Genomic DNA, 14320 nt, shown 5'->3' with positions numbered 1-14320 from the left:
CAAGGTGTCAGGGAACACAGGGAGAATTACAAGGAAAAGAGCTTTTTAAAAAAGAAAATCCTTTGACAAGCTACAGAGGGGCATAGAGAATGGGATTTCCAACTGGGGGGGGCAGCCTGCAACCTGGCCCTAGGGTGGGGGGCTGGCTGGCTCAGGGGGTGGGGAATGGGACATGGGGCCTTTCTCCTCTAGTGGGTGCTGGCTCCCACCTGCCCCCAGGGTGGGGACTGGCTGGCTTGTGGGGGGGAGGGCTGAGAATCAGACACACTTTCCCCCCATTGGGGGGGGTGTCTGTGTGCAGTGGAGCTGTCATAGATGGGGGGCTCTGGTCTCTCTGACCCACATTGCTCCCTCAGCTCACACCCCCCCCCCACAGAGGGTGGGGGACAGCTGAGGAGGCCCAAGGGCCTGGGTTCTCATCAAACCCCAGCCCCCACCACAACACTGCCAAGCCGGGGCGAGGGAGATGTTTCAGAAAAAAAACCCAGCTTCTGGAGTCGTGTGATTTTCAGTTAACAAGGCCGGTGCTAGCCCTTGGGGTGGCCCAGAAATGCCTGAAACCGTGACCCTGAAAGGTTCGGAAAAACCAAAATCAAAGAAACTGAAGGCAAATAAAAAAGACCCGAAAACTGATGTGTCATAAAAACTCTTGTGCTTTTAAAGAAAATCTCCAGTGTTTTTTTTCACGTGACTCCTGATTTTTTAAGAAGTGGGGTTGGCCCTGCTAAAGTTCTCTGTGGTATTATTTATTAGGTGTATTACGGTAGTGTTGGAGTGTGGGGGCGGGGCAGTTATAGACCAGCCCCATATTATGCTAGGGCCTGTACATTATTTATCAGGAGTATTACGGTAGCACAGAGGGCAGGGGCGGGGTCAGGGGACTCTGTAGGAGGCACCGTGCTGTAGGGAACAGAGAGGGGCTCAGTAGGGGGCGCCATGCTGCAGGCGGGGCTGAGCAGGCAGCGCTGGGCTGCAGAGGGCAGGGGGGCTCAGTAGGGGGCACTGTACTGCAGAGGGCAGACAGAAGGCTTGGTAGGGGGCACCGTGCTTCAGGGGGGCACTGAATCGCAGGGGGCTTGGTAGGGGGCGCCTTGCCACTGGGGACAGGGGGCTCAGTAGGGAACTGTGGATCTGCAAGATGTTCTGCCCACCCACCCCAGGGCAGCCAGCCACAAAGCCAGAAAGAGAACCCAGGCATCCTGAGACCCAGTGCCCCTGCTCCGAGTCCACCCGCTCCTGCCGATGCCAGTGGCGCAGAGCCGGCCTTGCACAGCACCTGGGCAAACCAAGGCAATGAAATGGCTCCAGTGAAAAACTCCGTGAAGGTTACACGTGTACTGACAGTTGGTGGCTCGAAAGCGCTACCAGTTCCCCCCTGCGCGACTGTGGTGTCGCCCGGTGGGGCCGGGGACTGGCAATTGTGGGGGCGGGTGCTACGGGACGCAGGGGTGACTAGAGGTGTGGGGGAGAGCACAGGATGGAGGCTCGGCAGGGGTACCCCCCCCCCGTAACCTCAGGGAGTTTTGGCCAAATCCACGATCCCCCCAGGGCCGCCTCTTCGCCCAGGCTGGGCTGTGTGGTGCCAGCCCAGGACAGCGATGGTCACGCGGTGATGCCTGGGCAGGATGGAGCCGTGGCCGTGGCCAAGGTGTCTCCTGGCTTGGCCAGGGCAGAGTCGGGGGTTCCTGGCTGTGTCTGCGCTGGGCGGTACGGCCCCTCCAAGCGGCCTTCGGGGGAAGCCAAGCAGGGATCGACTCAGGCAGAGACCCTGCTCCCACCCCCGGCAGCGGGGATGGAGGGGGGCAATGGGGATTATCACACCTTGGGGGGTGTATGGCTTCTCACATCCCCTGCAGGATCTGCATGAGAAAGGCTGCAGGGCCAGGCTGGGTCAGTCCGTGGCTGGGAGACCAGCAAGGGGAAACCCCGGGTGTTGTGCAGGGGGGATTGTACTGGGGGGACATGCTCCCCTATCACTCAGTGCTGACCCCAATGCCGCAGTGCAGCGCTAGGGGTGCTGGGCTGCAGGGGGGTGCTGGGGGCACTAGGGGTGCTGGGCTGCAGGGGGAGCTGGGGGCACTAGGGGGCACTGGGCTGCAGGGGTGCTGGGGGCACTAGGGGGCACTGGGCTGCAGGGGTGCTGGGGGCACTAGGGGGTGCTGGGGTGCAGGGTGAGCTGGGGGACACTAGGGGGTGCTGGGCTGCAGGGGTGCTGGGGGACACTAGGGGGTGCTGGGGTGCAGAGGGAGCTGGGGGCACTAGGGGGTGCTGGGGTGCAGGGCGGTGCTGGGGGACACTAGGGGGTGCTGGGGTGCAGGGGTGCTGGGGGACACTAGGGGCACTGGGCTGCAGGGGTGCTGGGGGACACTAGGGGGTGCTGGGGTGCACGGGGGTGCTGGGGGCACTAGGGGGTGCTGGGCTGCAGGGGGAGCTGGGGGACACTAGGGGGCACTGGGCTGCAGGGGTGCTGGGGGACACTAGGGGGTGCTGGGGTGCAGGGGGGTGCTGGGGGCACTAGGGGGTGCTGGGCTGCAGGGCGGTGCTGGGGGCACTAGGGGGTGCTGGGCTGCAAGGGTGCTGGGGGACACTAGGGGGCGCTGGGCTGCAGGGGGAGCTGGGGGACACTATGGGGCACTGGGCTGCAGGGGGGTGCTGGGGGCACTAGGGGGTGCTGGGCTGCAGGGGAGCTGGGGGACACTAGGGGCACTGGGCTGCAGGGGTGCTGGGGGACACTAGGGGGTGCTGGGGTGCAGGGGGGTGCTGGGGGCACTAGGGGGTGCTGGGCTGCAGGGCGGTGCTGGGGGACACTAAGGGGTGCTGGGCTGCAGGGGGAGCTGGGGGACACTAGGGGGCACTGGGCTGCAGGGGGGTGCTGGGGGCACTAGGGGGTGCTGGGCTGCAGGGGGAGCTGGGGGACACTAGGGGGCACTGGGCTGCAGGGCGGTGCTGGGGGCACTAGGGGGTGCTGGGCTGCAGGGCGGTGCTGGGGGCACTAGGGGGCACTGGGGTGCAGGGCGGTGCTGGGGGCACTAGGGGGCACTGGGCTGCAGGGCGGTGCTGGGGGCACTAGGGGGCACTGGGCTGCAGGGCGGTGCTGGGGGCACTAGGGGGTGCTGGGGTGCAGGGCGGTGCTGGGGGCACTAGGGGGTGCTGGGGTGCAGGGGCGTGCTGGGGACACTAGGGGGCGCTGGGCTGCAGGGCGGTGCTGGGGGCACTAGGGGGCGCTGGGCTGCAGGGGGGTGCTGGGGGCACTAGGGGGCACTGGGCTGCAGGGCGGTGCTGGGGGCACTAGGGGGCACTGGGCTGCAGGGGGAGCTGGGGGACACTGGGGGCATCACTCACCTGGCCTCCCCCTCAGATACCTGCCCAGGGTGGCGGCTCCCAGCGCAGCCAGCACTCAGCCGGCGAGGACGCCCAGGGACCCGGCCTGGCCTGTGGCCTGGGGATCTGGAAATGAGCAGAGACAGACTGAGCCATGGGCCCCGCCCGCCCCTGCCCCCATTCCCCCACCCTTGGCCCTGGGCCAGCAGCCCCACAGCTGATCCGCCCCTCCCAACCCCAGCCCCCCATGTGTCTGCCCTGCAGTTAAATTCCCTCTTCCCCTCCCCCTCTGAGCCCCCTATCCCCCCAACTTTCCATTTTCCTCTGAGCCCCCCAGAACTTCCCACCTTCCCCTCCCCCTCTGAGCCCCCCACAACCTCCCACCTTTCCTTCCCCCTCTGAGCCTCCCGAACTCCCACCTTTCTTTCCCCTCAGAGCCCCCAGAACCCCTGCCTATACCTCACCCCAAAAGCCCCCCCAGACCCTCCCCACCTGCCCCCCTCTGATCCCCCAGAACCCCACCTTCCTCTCCCCCTCAGAGCCCCCCAGAACCTCCTCTCTGCCTATCCATGCCTCCCAAAACTGCCCCTCTGCCTTTCTGCCCCCAGCTCCCCTGCCCCTCTCTTCCATAAGGGGTGCTCTATTCCCAGCTCCCTCCTCCGCACTCACCCCAGCTGATCCTCAGGGGGGTGCCCCCCAGGCTGATGTTCCTCACCATGCACATGTGCTCCCCTAGCCCCAGCTCGATGGACACCCGGATCTGAAAGGTGGGGTCCCTGCTGGGCTGGATCCCGCTGGTCATCTGTTCCCCAAGGGCCCCCCGGACCCCCCGCTCCCAGGTCACCTCGATGTCACGGGGGTAGAACCCCGTCACGTGGCACATGAGGCTGCGAGGCCGGCCCCGGGTCCATCGCATGAGCGACACATGCACCGTGGGCTGGGCTGGGCTGGGGGGACAGGAAGGGTTAATGATCACAGGGGCTGCGGGTGAGGGGCACCGGCAGAGCCGGGGGGGGGGGGGGCTGCGTTAGCGGGCGGATGCGGGTCGGGAGTGAGGGGCCCCGGCAGAACTGGGGGGGGGGGGGGCTGGGCTAGCGGGGGGATGCGGGTCGGGAGTGAGGGGCCCCGGCAGAACTGGGGTGGGGGGGGGCTGGGTTAGCGGGCGGATGCGGGTCGGGAGTGAGGGGCCCCGGCAGAACTGGGGGGGGGGGGGCTGGGCTAGCGGGCGGATGCGGGTCGGGAGTGAGGGGCCCCGGCAGAGCCGGGGGGGGGGGGGCTGGGTTAGCGGGCGGATGCGGGTCGGGAGTGAGGGGCCCCGGCAGAGCCGAGGGGGGGGGGGCTGGGCTAGCGGGGGGATGCGGGTCGGGAGTGAGGGGCCCCGGCAGAGCCGGGGGGGGGGGCTGGGTTAGCGGGCGGATGCGGGTCGGGAGTGAGGGGCCCCGGCAGAACTGGGGTGGGGGGGGGCTGGGCTAGCGGGCGGATGCGGGTCGGGAGTGAGGGGCCCCGGCAGAACTGGGGTGGGGGGGGGCTGGGTTAGCGGGCGGATGCGGGTCGGGAGTGAGGGGCCCCGGCAGAGCCGGGGGGGGGGGGCTGGGCTAGCGGGCGGATGCGGGTCGGGAGTGAGGGGCCCCGGCAGAGCCGGGGGGGGGGGGGGGGGCTGGGTTAGCGGGCGGATGCGGGTCGGGAGTGAGGGGCCCCGGCAGAGCCGAGGGGGGGGGGGGGGCTGGGCTAGCGGGGGGATGCGGGTCGGGAGTGAGGGGCCCCGGCAGAACTGGGGTGGGGGGGGGCTGGGCTAGCGGGCGGATGCGGGTCGGGAGTGAGGGGCCCCGGCAGAACTGGGGTGGGGGGGGGCTGGGTTAGCGGGCGGATGCGGGTCGGGAGTGAGGGGCCCCGGCAGAGCCGGGGGGGGGGGCTGGGTTAGCGGGCGGATGCGGGTCGGGAGTGAGGGGCCCCGGCAGAGCCGGGGGGGGGGGGGCTGGGTTAGCGGGCGGATGCGGGTCGGGAGTGAGGGGCCCCGGCAGAGCCGGGGGGGGGGGGGGCTGGGTTAGCGGGCGGATGCGGGTCGGGAGTGAGGGGCCCCGGCAGAGCGGGGGGGGGGGGGCTGGGCTAGCGGGCGGATGCGGGTCGGGAGTGAGGGGCCCCGGCAGAGCGGGGGGGGGGGGCTGGGCTAGCGGGCGGATGCGGGTCGGGAGTGAGGGGCCCCGGCAGAACTGGGGGGGGGGGCTGGGTTAGCGGGCGGATGCGGGTCGGGAGTGAGGGGCCCCGGCAGAGCCGGGGGGGGGGGGCTGGGTTAGCGGGCGGATGCGGGTCGGGAGTGAGGGGCCCCGGCAGAGCCGGGGGGGGGGGGCTGGGTTAGCGGGGGGATGCGGGTCGGGAGTGAGGGGCCCCGGCAGAGCCGGGGGGGGGGGCTGGGTTAGCGGGCGGATGCGGGTCGGGAGTGAGGGGCCCCGGCAGAGCCGGGGGGGGGGGCTGGGTTAGCGGGCGGATGCGGGTCGGGAGTGAGGGGCCCCGGCAGAACTGGGGGGGGGGGCTGGGTTAGCGGGCGGATGCGGGTCGGGAGTGAGGGGCCCCGGCAGAGCCGGGGGGGGGGGCTGGGTTAGCGGGCGGATGCGGGTCGGGAGTGAGGGGCCCCGGCAGAGCCGGGGGGGGGGGGGCTGGGCTAGCGGGCGGATGCGGGTCGGGAGTGAGGGGCCCCGGCAGAGCCGGGGGGGGGGGGGGGGGGCTGGGTTAGCGGGCGGATGCGGGTCGGGAGTGAGGGGCCCCGGCAGAGCCGAGGGGGGGGGGGGGCTGGGCTAGCGGGGGGATGCGGGTCGGGAGTGAGGGGCCCCGGCAGAACTGGGGTGGGGGGGGGCTGGGCTAGCGGGCGGATGCGGGTCGGGAGTGAGGGGCCCCGGCAGAACTGGGGTGGGGGGGGGGCTGGGTTAGCGGGCGGATGCGGGTCGGGAGTGAGGGGCCCCGGCAGAGCCGGGGGGGGGGGGGGGGCTGGGTTAGCGGGCGGATGCGGGTCGGGAGTGAGGGGCCCCGGCAGAGCCGGGGGGGGGGGGGCTGGGTTAGCGGGCGGATGCGGGTCGGGAGTGAGGGGCCCCGGCAGAGCCGGGGGGGGGGGGGGCTGGGTTAGCGGGCGGATGCGGGTCGGGAGTGAGGGGCCCCGGCAGAGCGGGGGGGGGGGGGCTGGGCTAGCGGGCGGATGCGGGTCGGGAGTGAGGGGCCCCGGCAGAGCGGGGGGGGGGGGCTGGGCTAGCGGGCGGATGCGGGTCGGGAGTGAGGGGCCCCGGCAGAGCCGGGGGGGGGGGGCTGGGTTAGCGGGCGGATGCGGGTCGGGAGTGAGGGGCCCCGGCAGAGCCGGGGGGGGGGGGCTGGGTTAGCGGGGGGATGCGGGTCGGGAGTGAGGGGCCCCGGCAGAGCCGGGGGGGGGGGCTGGGTTAGCGGGCGGATGCGGGTCGGGAGTGAGGGGCCCCGGCAGAGCCGGGGGGGGGGGGCTGGGTTAGCGGGCGGATGCGGGTCGGGAGTGAGGGGCCCCGGCAGAACTTCCACCTGTTGTCTGCGCGGTGAATGGCGCCGTGATCCGCATGAAGGTCCTGCTCTGCTGTGGCGTGTGATCCCGGCCAGCGTCTCCCTCTCGCGGTTCCAGCGCTCAGCCACTCGCCAGGCCGCCGGGTGCACCGAGAACCAGCGGTTCTGGTCCCCGTGGAACCGCAGCACGTGCCCCCCGTTCAGGGCGTACCTGGTAACGGCTCGGACGGCGCCGCTGGCTTCGTCCAGTCACAGCTCTGCACAACCTGCATGCAGTAGGGCTCTGGGGGCGGAGCGGCCACGTGAGTGACTCAGCAGGGAGCTGCCGCCAGGGGGCAGAGTGGGGACAAAGTTCTCCCAGGGATGGAATTCAGGAGTCCTGGCTCCCAGCCCCCCCACTCTAACCACTCTCCCTCACTCCCCTCCCAGAGCTGCGTAGAGAACCCAGGAGTCCTGGCTCCCAGCCCCCCCCCACTCTAACCACTCCCCCTCACTCCCCTCCCAGAGCTGCGTAGAGAACCCAGGAGTCCTGGCTCCCAGCCCCCTCCCCCACTCTAACCACTATGCCTCACTCCCCTCCCAGAGCTGCGTAGAGAACTCAGGAGTCCTGGCTCCCAGCCCCCCCCACTCTAACCATGAGACCCCACTTCCTTTCCAGAGCTGGGGATAAAGCTCCCAGCTCCCCCACACCGCTTTTTAATCACTAGGTACTAGGGAAATCACTCCCCTCTGGTGTCCTGCCCCTAACTTTCTCCCACCGCCGGTGCATAGAATCATAGAATATCAGGGTTGGAAGGGACCTCAGGAGGTCATCTAGTCCAACCCCCTGCTCAACGCAGGACCAATCCCCAATTAAATCATCCCAGCCAGGGCTTTGTCAAGCCTGACCTTAAAAACTTCTAAGGAAAGAGATTCCACCACCTCCCTAGGTAACACATTCCAGTGTTTCACCACCCTCCTAATGAAAAAGTTTTTCCTAATATCCAACCTAAACCTCCCCCACTGCAACTTGAGACCATTACTCCTTGTCCTGTCCTCTTCCACCACTGAGAATAGTCTAGAACCATCCTCTTTGGAAACACCTCTCAGGTAGTTGAAAGCAGCTATCAAATCCCCCCTCATTCTTCTCTTCCGTAGACTAAACAATCCCAGTTCCCTCAGCCTCTCCTCATAAGTCATGTGTTCCAGTCCCCTAGTCATTTTTGTTGCCCTTTGCTGGACTCTCTCTAGGTTATCCACATCCTTCTTGTAGTGTGGGGCCCAAAACTGGACACAGTACTCCAGATGAGGCCTCACCAATGTCGAATAGAGGGGAACAATCATGTCCCTCGATCTGCTGGCTATGCCCCTACTTATACATCCCAAAATGCCATTGGCCTTCTTGGCAACAAGGGCACACCGCTGACTCATATCCAGCTTCTCGTCCACTGTCACCCCTAGGTCCTTTTCCACAGAACTGCTGCCTAGCCATTCAGTCCCTAGTCTGTAGCTGTGCATTGGGTTCTTCCGTCCTAAGTGCAGGACCCTGCACTTATCCTTATTGAACCTCATGAGATTTCTTTTGGCCCAATCCTCCAATTTGTCTAGGTCCCTCTGTATCCTATCCCTGCCTCCAGCATATCTACCACTCCTCCTAGTTTAGTATCATCCGCAAATTTGCTGAGAGTGCAATCCACACCATCCTCCAGATCATTTATGAAGATATTGAACAAAACCGGCCCCAGGACCGACCCTTGGGGCACTCCACTTGACACCGGCTGCCAACTAGACATGGAGCCATTGATCACTACCCGTTGAGCCCGACAATCTAGCCAACTTTCTACCCACCTTATAGTGCATTCATCCAGCCCATACTTCTTTAACTTGCTGACAAGAATACTGTGGGAGACCATGTCAAAAGCTTTGCTAAAGTCAAGAAACAATACATCCACTGCTTTCCCTTCATCCACAGAACCAGTAATCTCATCATAGAAGGAGATTAGATTAGTCAGTCATGACTTGCCCTTGGTGAATCCATGCTGACTGTTTCTGATCACTTTCCTCTCATCTAAGTGCTTCAGGATTGATTCCTTGAGCTCCATGATTTTTCCGGGGACTGAGGTGAGGCTGACTGGCCTGTAGTTCCCAGGATCCTCCTTCTTCCCTTTTTTAAAGATGGGCACTACATTAGCCTTTTTCCAGTCATCTGGGACCTCCCCCGATCACCATGAGTTTTCAAAGATAATGGCCAATGGCTCTGCAATCACATCCGCCAACTCCTTTAGCACTCTAGGATGCAGTGCATCCGGCCCCATGGACTTGTGCACGTCCAGCTTTTCTAAATAGTCCCGAACCACTTCTTTCTCCACAGAGGGCTGGCCACCTACTCCCCATGCTGTGCTGCCCAGCGCAGCAGTCTGGGAGCTGACCTTGTTCGTGAAGACAGAGGCAAAAAAAGCATTGAGTACATTAGCTTTTTCCACATCCTCTGTCACTAGGTTGCCCCCCTCATTCAGTAAGGGGCCCACACTTTCCTTGGCTTGCATCCCTGTCCTGAGCTGAGCTAACAGCTTACCAGCTGAGACAACCGAGCAGAGAAACAAGAGCCAGGCGGAGACCAGAGCGGGATGGGCCCTCCCAGGAGCCATCAGGAAACGGGATGGGACGGCAGCTCTGCAGAGTGGGGAGTCGGGTTGGGACCCCCAGGCTGGAGAGATCCAGGGCAATCTGCACCGAGCTCGCTGCCACTGTGACAGGAAACACCTGCAAGGAAACCCAGGCCCACAAACCAACGTGGATCCACCCATCCAGCCCCTCACTGCTGAGGGGCAGGGGGTGGGGTGGGGCTGGCATCAGACGTTGCTGGGCAGACGGGTTGTGGATGTGTCAAAACAGCATCCGCCCGGTGCCTGGGCTTAGCTCTGCGTGTGGAGGCATGAACCGCAGCATGCCCACGCCCAGTGCCACTTCTGCCCAGCAGTGGCGGATCGTGCCTGTCAGCTTCCCAGTGGAGGAGAAGCCAGCAGTGGGGAGCTGGGGGGGGGGGGGCGTTTCCTTAGTGCAGCTGGCTCAGGGACACTGCAAGAACCAGACCTGGGCCAGAGGTGGTCAGAAAGTGCAAGAGGGCAAACGCCTCCATCAGGAATCTGAGCCCTTCACGGATGTCCAGTTCCTCAGTAGCAAAGGCCAGATGGTAGCACGTGAAATCCCAGATGTTAATGCATTAAAACCCAAGATGTTAGCATGTTAAATCCTCATATGTTACGGCATTAAAGTCCCAGATGTTAGTGCATGAAACCGCAGATGTTTGCGCTTTATAGCCCAGAGATTAGTGCATTAAAGCCCCAGATGTTAGCCCATTAACCGGCAGATGTTTGCGCTCAGGGCCAACGTCCTGAGGGCAATAGAAGAGCTTGAACAGAATAGAAACAAACTCTGGGAGAACTTCAGAGTGGAAGCCTTTTGTAGCACCCAACAAAAGATTTAATGAGTCCTACAACCCCCCAGACAATGCTTGGTCTGCTGGGGCACCAGGTCTGCTAACCGGCTAGTCCCACAGACGGTCTGGGCGTTGGCCCCACTGGAAAGTTGGAACTTTGAGAAGTTGTAGAGATTGCTCATGCAGGGGAGGAGATTCAGAGCCCCAGCTCCGACAGGCAGATCTTTACTTATTGCTCGGTCCTCCTGTGTGGCTTCTGTGTCGGCCGTAGGGCCGGGTAGGAATCCACCTTCCATCCCGTGAAAACTTTTGTGATTTTGAAATTCGCCCCTCCCCCAGCTTGGCATCAGGATGAAACCAAAAACTCTTCTGAAATTGTTGGGAGAAAGAGCCAGACCTGCCCCATCCCAGCTGGGGCACTCCCGTGGGAAGTGCGAAACACCGATTCAAATCGCTGCTCTGCCTGATCTGGGACAGCAGGTCTGCCCTGTCCCGGCTGGGCCCCTTTCGCGCCGGGCTAACCTGTGTGGGGCTCTGGCAATCTCGCCTGTTGGAGCCATTCAGTGTGGTATAGCTCAGTGTTTCTCAACCTTTTTGATACCAGGGACAGGCCTGCTGCCTTCCTCAGCTGCGTCAGGGCAATCTCAGGGAACGGCGCTGGTCCACGGACCCATCCTTCAGAGGCGCTGGTCTGGATAAATATTCACAGAGCCCTGTAGTGGTTTGGTCCCCGACCTGGGAAGTGGGAGAGCTCGGAGGAGAAGCGAGAGGTCAGACCATAGCGTGGGGGATCGGATGGATCTATATCAGGGGCATCCACGGATTTAGAGTTCAGGGGATGTCGGTGTTGGAGACCGTCTCCCAAAGGCACCCGCCATGTCTACAGCGCTCCTGGGTCCGGGAGCAGAGGTAAAGCTGGAGTCTGCTGACGAAGAGCAAGAGGCTGTTAGCCAAGAAACAGGGGTTTCCCTGAAACGCAAGCTGGTGATCTCTGTCTCCCGGATTGTCTGCCGCTGTTTCTGCCAAGTACGGCCCCGGCCCGGCGCAGAGGTGTGGCCTCCAGGGGATGGGGGCCAGGTTTGAAAAGGAGCAGGCCCGCTAGGCAGGGAAGCTGTGGCAAGCCTGGCTTTGGAACAGTTTGCAGTTGGCAGGTCTGAGTCACTCCCGCACCGCAGCAGCAGCAAGAGAAGGGTTTTTTTTCCATCAGAGAAGCCTGAACAAAGTCAGCAAATTGGTGCTTTGAATTCCTGCCCTTGTCAAGGCTTGTTTTCCCCTCCTCCAGCTAGAAGCTGGCACCATCACCTGGAGAACAGCAGGAGAGAGCCCTTAGGTTGGCATGGGAAAGGGATGCTTAAGACAAAGTCCCTGACTGAGATCCCGTCCAATTGGGACAGCAGGGGGCTGCGGGTTGGGAGTGAGGGGCACCGGCAGGGCTGGGGGTGGGGGGGCAGGGCTGGGCTAGCAGGGGGCTGCGGGTCGGGAGTGAGGGGCCCCCGGCAGGGCTGGGGGTAGGGGAGCCCAGGCCTGGGAGAGAACGGAGGCTGCCCATCTTTAGGGGTCCCAGCGCTAGAGCTAGTCAGGAAATTGCCCTGGCAATGATTTTCCAGTGGAAAATGCAACAGCCACAAAATGGCATTTTTTCCTGGAGAGTTTCCCAGTAAAGGTCCCCTGCCACAGGGCTGCTGCGTTAAAGCTGTGACCGAAGGATTCTAACCGCCCCGGCCGTTGTCGTTCCTATTTGGAAAAAACCCGGCTGGGGGAAAGGCCCGACGCTCTGCCGGGTGTTAATTGTGGTGCCCGCCCTCACTGGCTCCTGAAGCAGTCCAGGGGCCCATGCAAACTGCTCCCCCGCCCCAGCACTGTCTGGAGACTCCGGAGACACAGGGGCTGCAGTGTCTCCATGGGCCACACAGCGTGCGCCCAGCCCAGGTGTGAAACACTCACAGCTAACACTAGGGGGCAGCACTAGTAACTCCATGGCCGGGTCGGGGTGTGGGGATGAGACCTGGCTACGTCTGATCCCCTATAGCTAAACCCATGATGAGCCAAACGTGGGGATGGCTTGGCTGGCACTGAGATGCAGCCAGCTCTGGGGTGGGGCAGCTGGGTAACTGCCGCACATAACACTGCACAGGGATGACTCACCCAGAGCTGAACTGCAACCCACTCCCAGGCCTTGCTGCTGTCAGTGAGCATTATGTGGGGTGGCCACATCTCTAGGGCTGGAAGGGGAAGGAGCTGTCTCCTGCCAGGGTTCCAGCCCCAGCGCTTAGTGGGGTCCCCCAGTCACCAAAGGGATACTGATCCTTCCCGCCCTGCATCGCTTGGGAGGAGGCAGCCTGGCCCCTTAGGATGCCGGCTTCGATTGCTCTCTGCCCCTGGATCCAGCTGGTCCACCAAAGACCCACTTCCTCCAGCACTGTAGGGGTCAGGGACACACTGAGGGGTTAGGAGATGGTATCAGCACAGGGATGGTAACAACAACCACACACACCCTGTGCCTTACCCACAATCCCCTGCCTGGACAGAACCCAGGAGTCCTGGCTCCCAGACCCCTGCTCTAACCGCTAGCCCCTACTCCCCTCCCAGAGCCAGGAGCACTTTGAACACCTTCTGAGTAGCCTGTTGGACTCTGATTACATTTCTCCCGAGACAGGCTGGGACAACAGGCCCGTGTTTCATTTTCAGCTCCCTGCCCAGGCTGGGGTTTGAATTTAAGCTGTCCGGGTCTGGCTGATGTAAGCATAGAGTCAGGATGAGCTCCACCCTGACACCTGGTGGTGAGGCGTGGCAAGTTGTGCAAAAGAACTTCAGGGGCTGATATCATTTGCATAGGCACACCCACCCCGCCTAGAATGAGGCCATAGCTGCCCAAATGGTCACTTTGGCTGTTGTGGGATCCCCAGTGTCTCTGTTATTGGGGCGGGAAGAATAAATTGTTATTACCCTGATTATGGGAACTGTGCTTGGAACTGTACTTGGCCTTTTGTTATGCTGGAGGGACTCACCATCAACCAAGTAGCACTCGCTAGGCAAGGGACATGGGTTCCAAAACTGTGAATTGAGAGAGGCTTGAGACAGGTATTAGTACATGGTGGTGTGGGCCTCTTTGTAAGGATCTGAAGCACCAATTGTACCTCTGTCTCTCTCCCTTGTGGAATGTCAGAGCTAATTTTGGGTCTATTAAGAGTCTTGTTACAGGTACTGTGCTGTGTTCACTTTGGCCTTATGGTGCACCAGCACTAAGGCTCCCACTACTATGAGGTGAAATCACTGAGCACTGTGTCAAGTAGTGGGGACCCAGAAGATCTAGAGTGCAGTGGTGCTGTTTGTGGATAGGCTGGTGGAGTGTTCATGAGACGGTGGAGTGAAGTGTTCGTGAGACGGCGAGGTGAGCTGTGCAGAGCGGAGCTGTTTGTGAGATGGCGAGCTGAGCAGAGCTGTTCGTGAGACCGCGGAGTGGAGCGTTCGTGAGACGGTGAGCTGTGCAGAGCGGAGCTGGTCGTGGTGGAGCGGCGCCGTTCGTGAAATGGTGGAGGGGAGCAGAGCCCTGTGGGGCAGTCAGCTTCAGGACACGTAAGGTGCCCCTTACCTCTTTCCCCCACACACAGGCACATTTTAGCCAGACTGGGGAGTAACACTCTGCAGATGAACTTTTGAACTCTGGGGCTGGACTTTTTAAACTTTGGGTGATTTGTGGATTGCTGGACTCAAGAGACGTTTGGGTTCTGGAACTCAAGAACCTGAGGGAAAGGATGTGGCCCAATTTGCTGGGGTGGGTCTTTGCTCATGGTTTGGTTAATGAACCCTAGTTGTGGTGTTTCCCCAATTTAATGCTGATGTCGTTTACCTCATGTTATTAAAGATTCTCTGCTACACCGAGACTGTGTTTGCGAGAGGGGAAGTATTGCCTCTTTGAGGTGCCCAGGGGGTGTGTAAGATTTTCCCAGGTCACTGGGTGGGGGCTCGAGCCAGTTCTGCATTTGCTTTGATGAGAGGGAACTCCTGTGTACTGAACCCGGCCCTTGCTGCTATCAACTCGGCCTGGCAGAAGGGTTACGCTTAGAT

The 14320-nt window shown here is 62.8% G+C and overlaps 1 pseudogene; it reads right to left on the bottom strand.

The window, feature by feature from the left end:
- Window positions 1–635: 635 nt before the first annotated feature.
- On the bottom strand, window positions 636–10548 carry LOC142068883 (DLA class II histocompatibility antigen, DR-1 beta chain-like; annotated as a pseudogene).
- Between the last annotated feature and the right edge of the window lie 3772 nt (window positions 10549–14320).

Source organism: Caretta caretta, chromosome 13 (assembly GCF_965140235.1).
Source record: "Caretta caretta isolate rCarCar2 chromosome 13, rCarCar1.hap1, whole genome shotgun sequence".
Lineage (NCBI taxonomy): Eukaryota > Metazoa > Chordata > Testudines > Cheloniidae > Caretta > Caretta caretta.
This window is presented reverse-complemented; position numbering and strand designations above follow the sequence as displayed.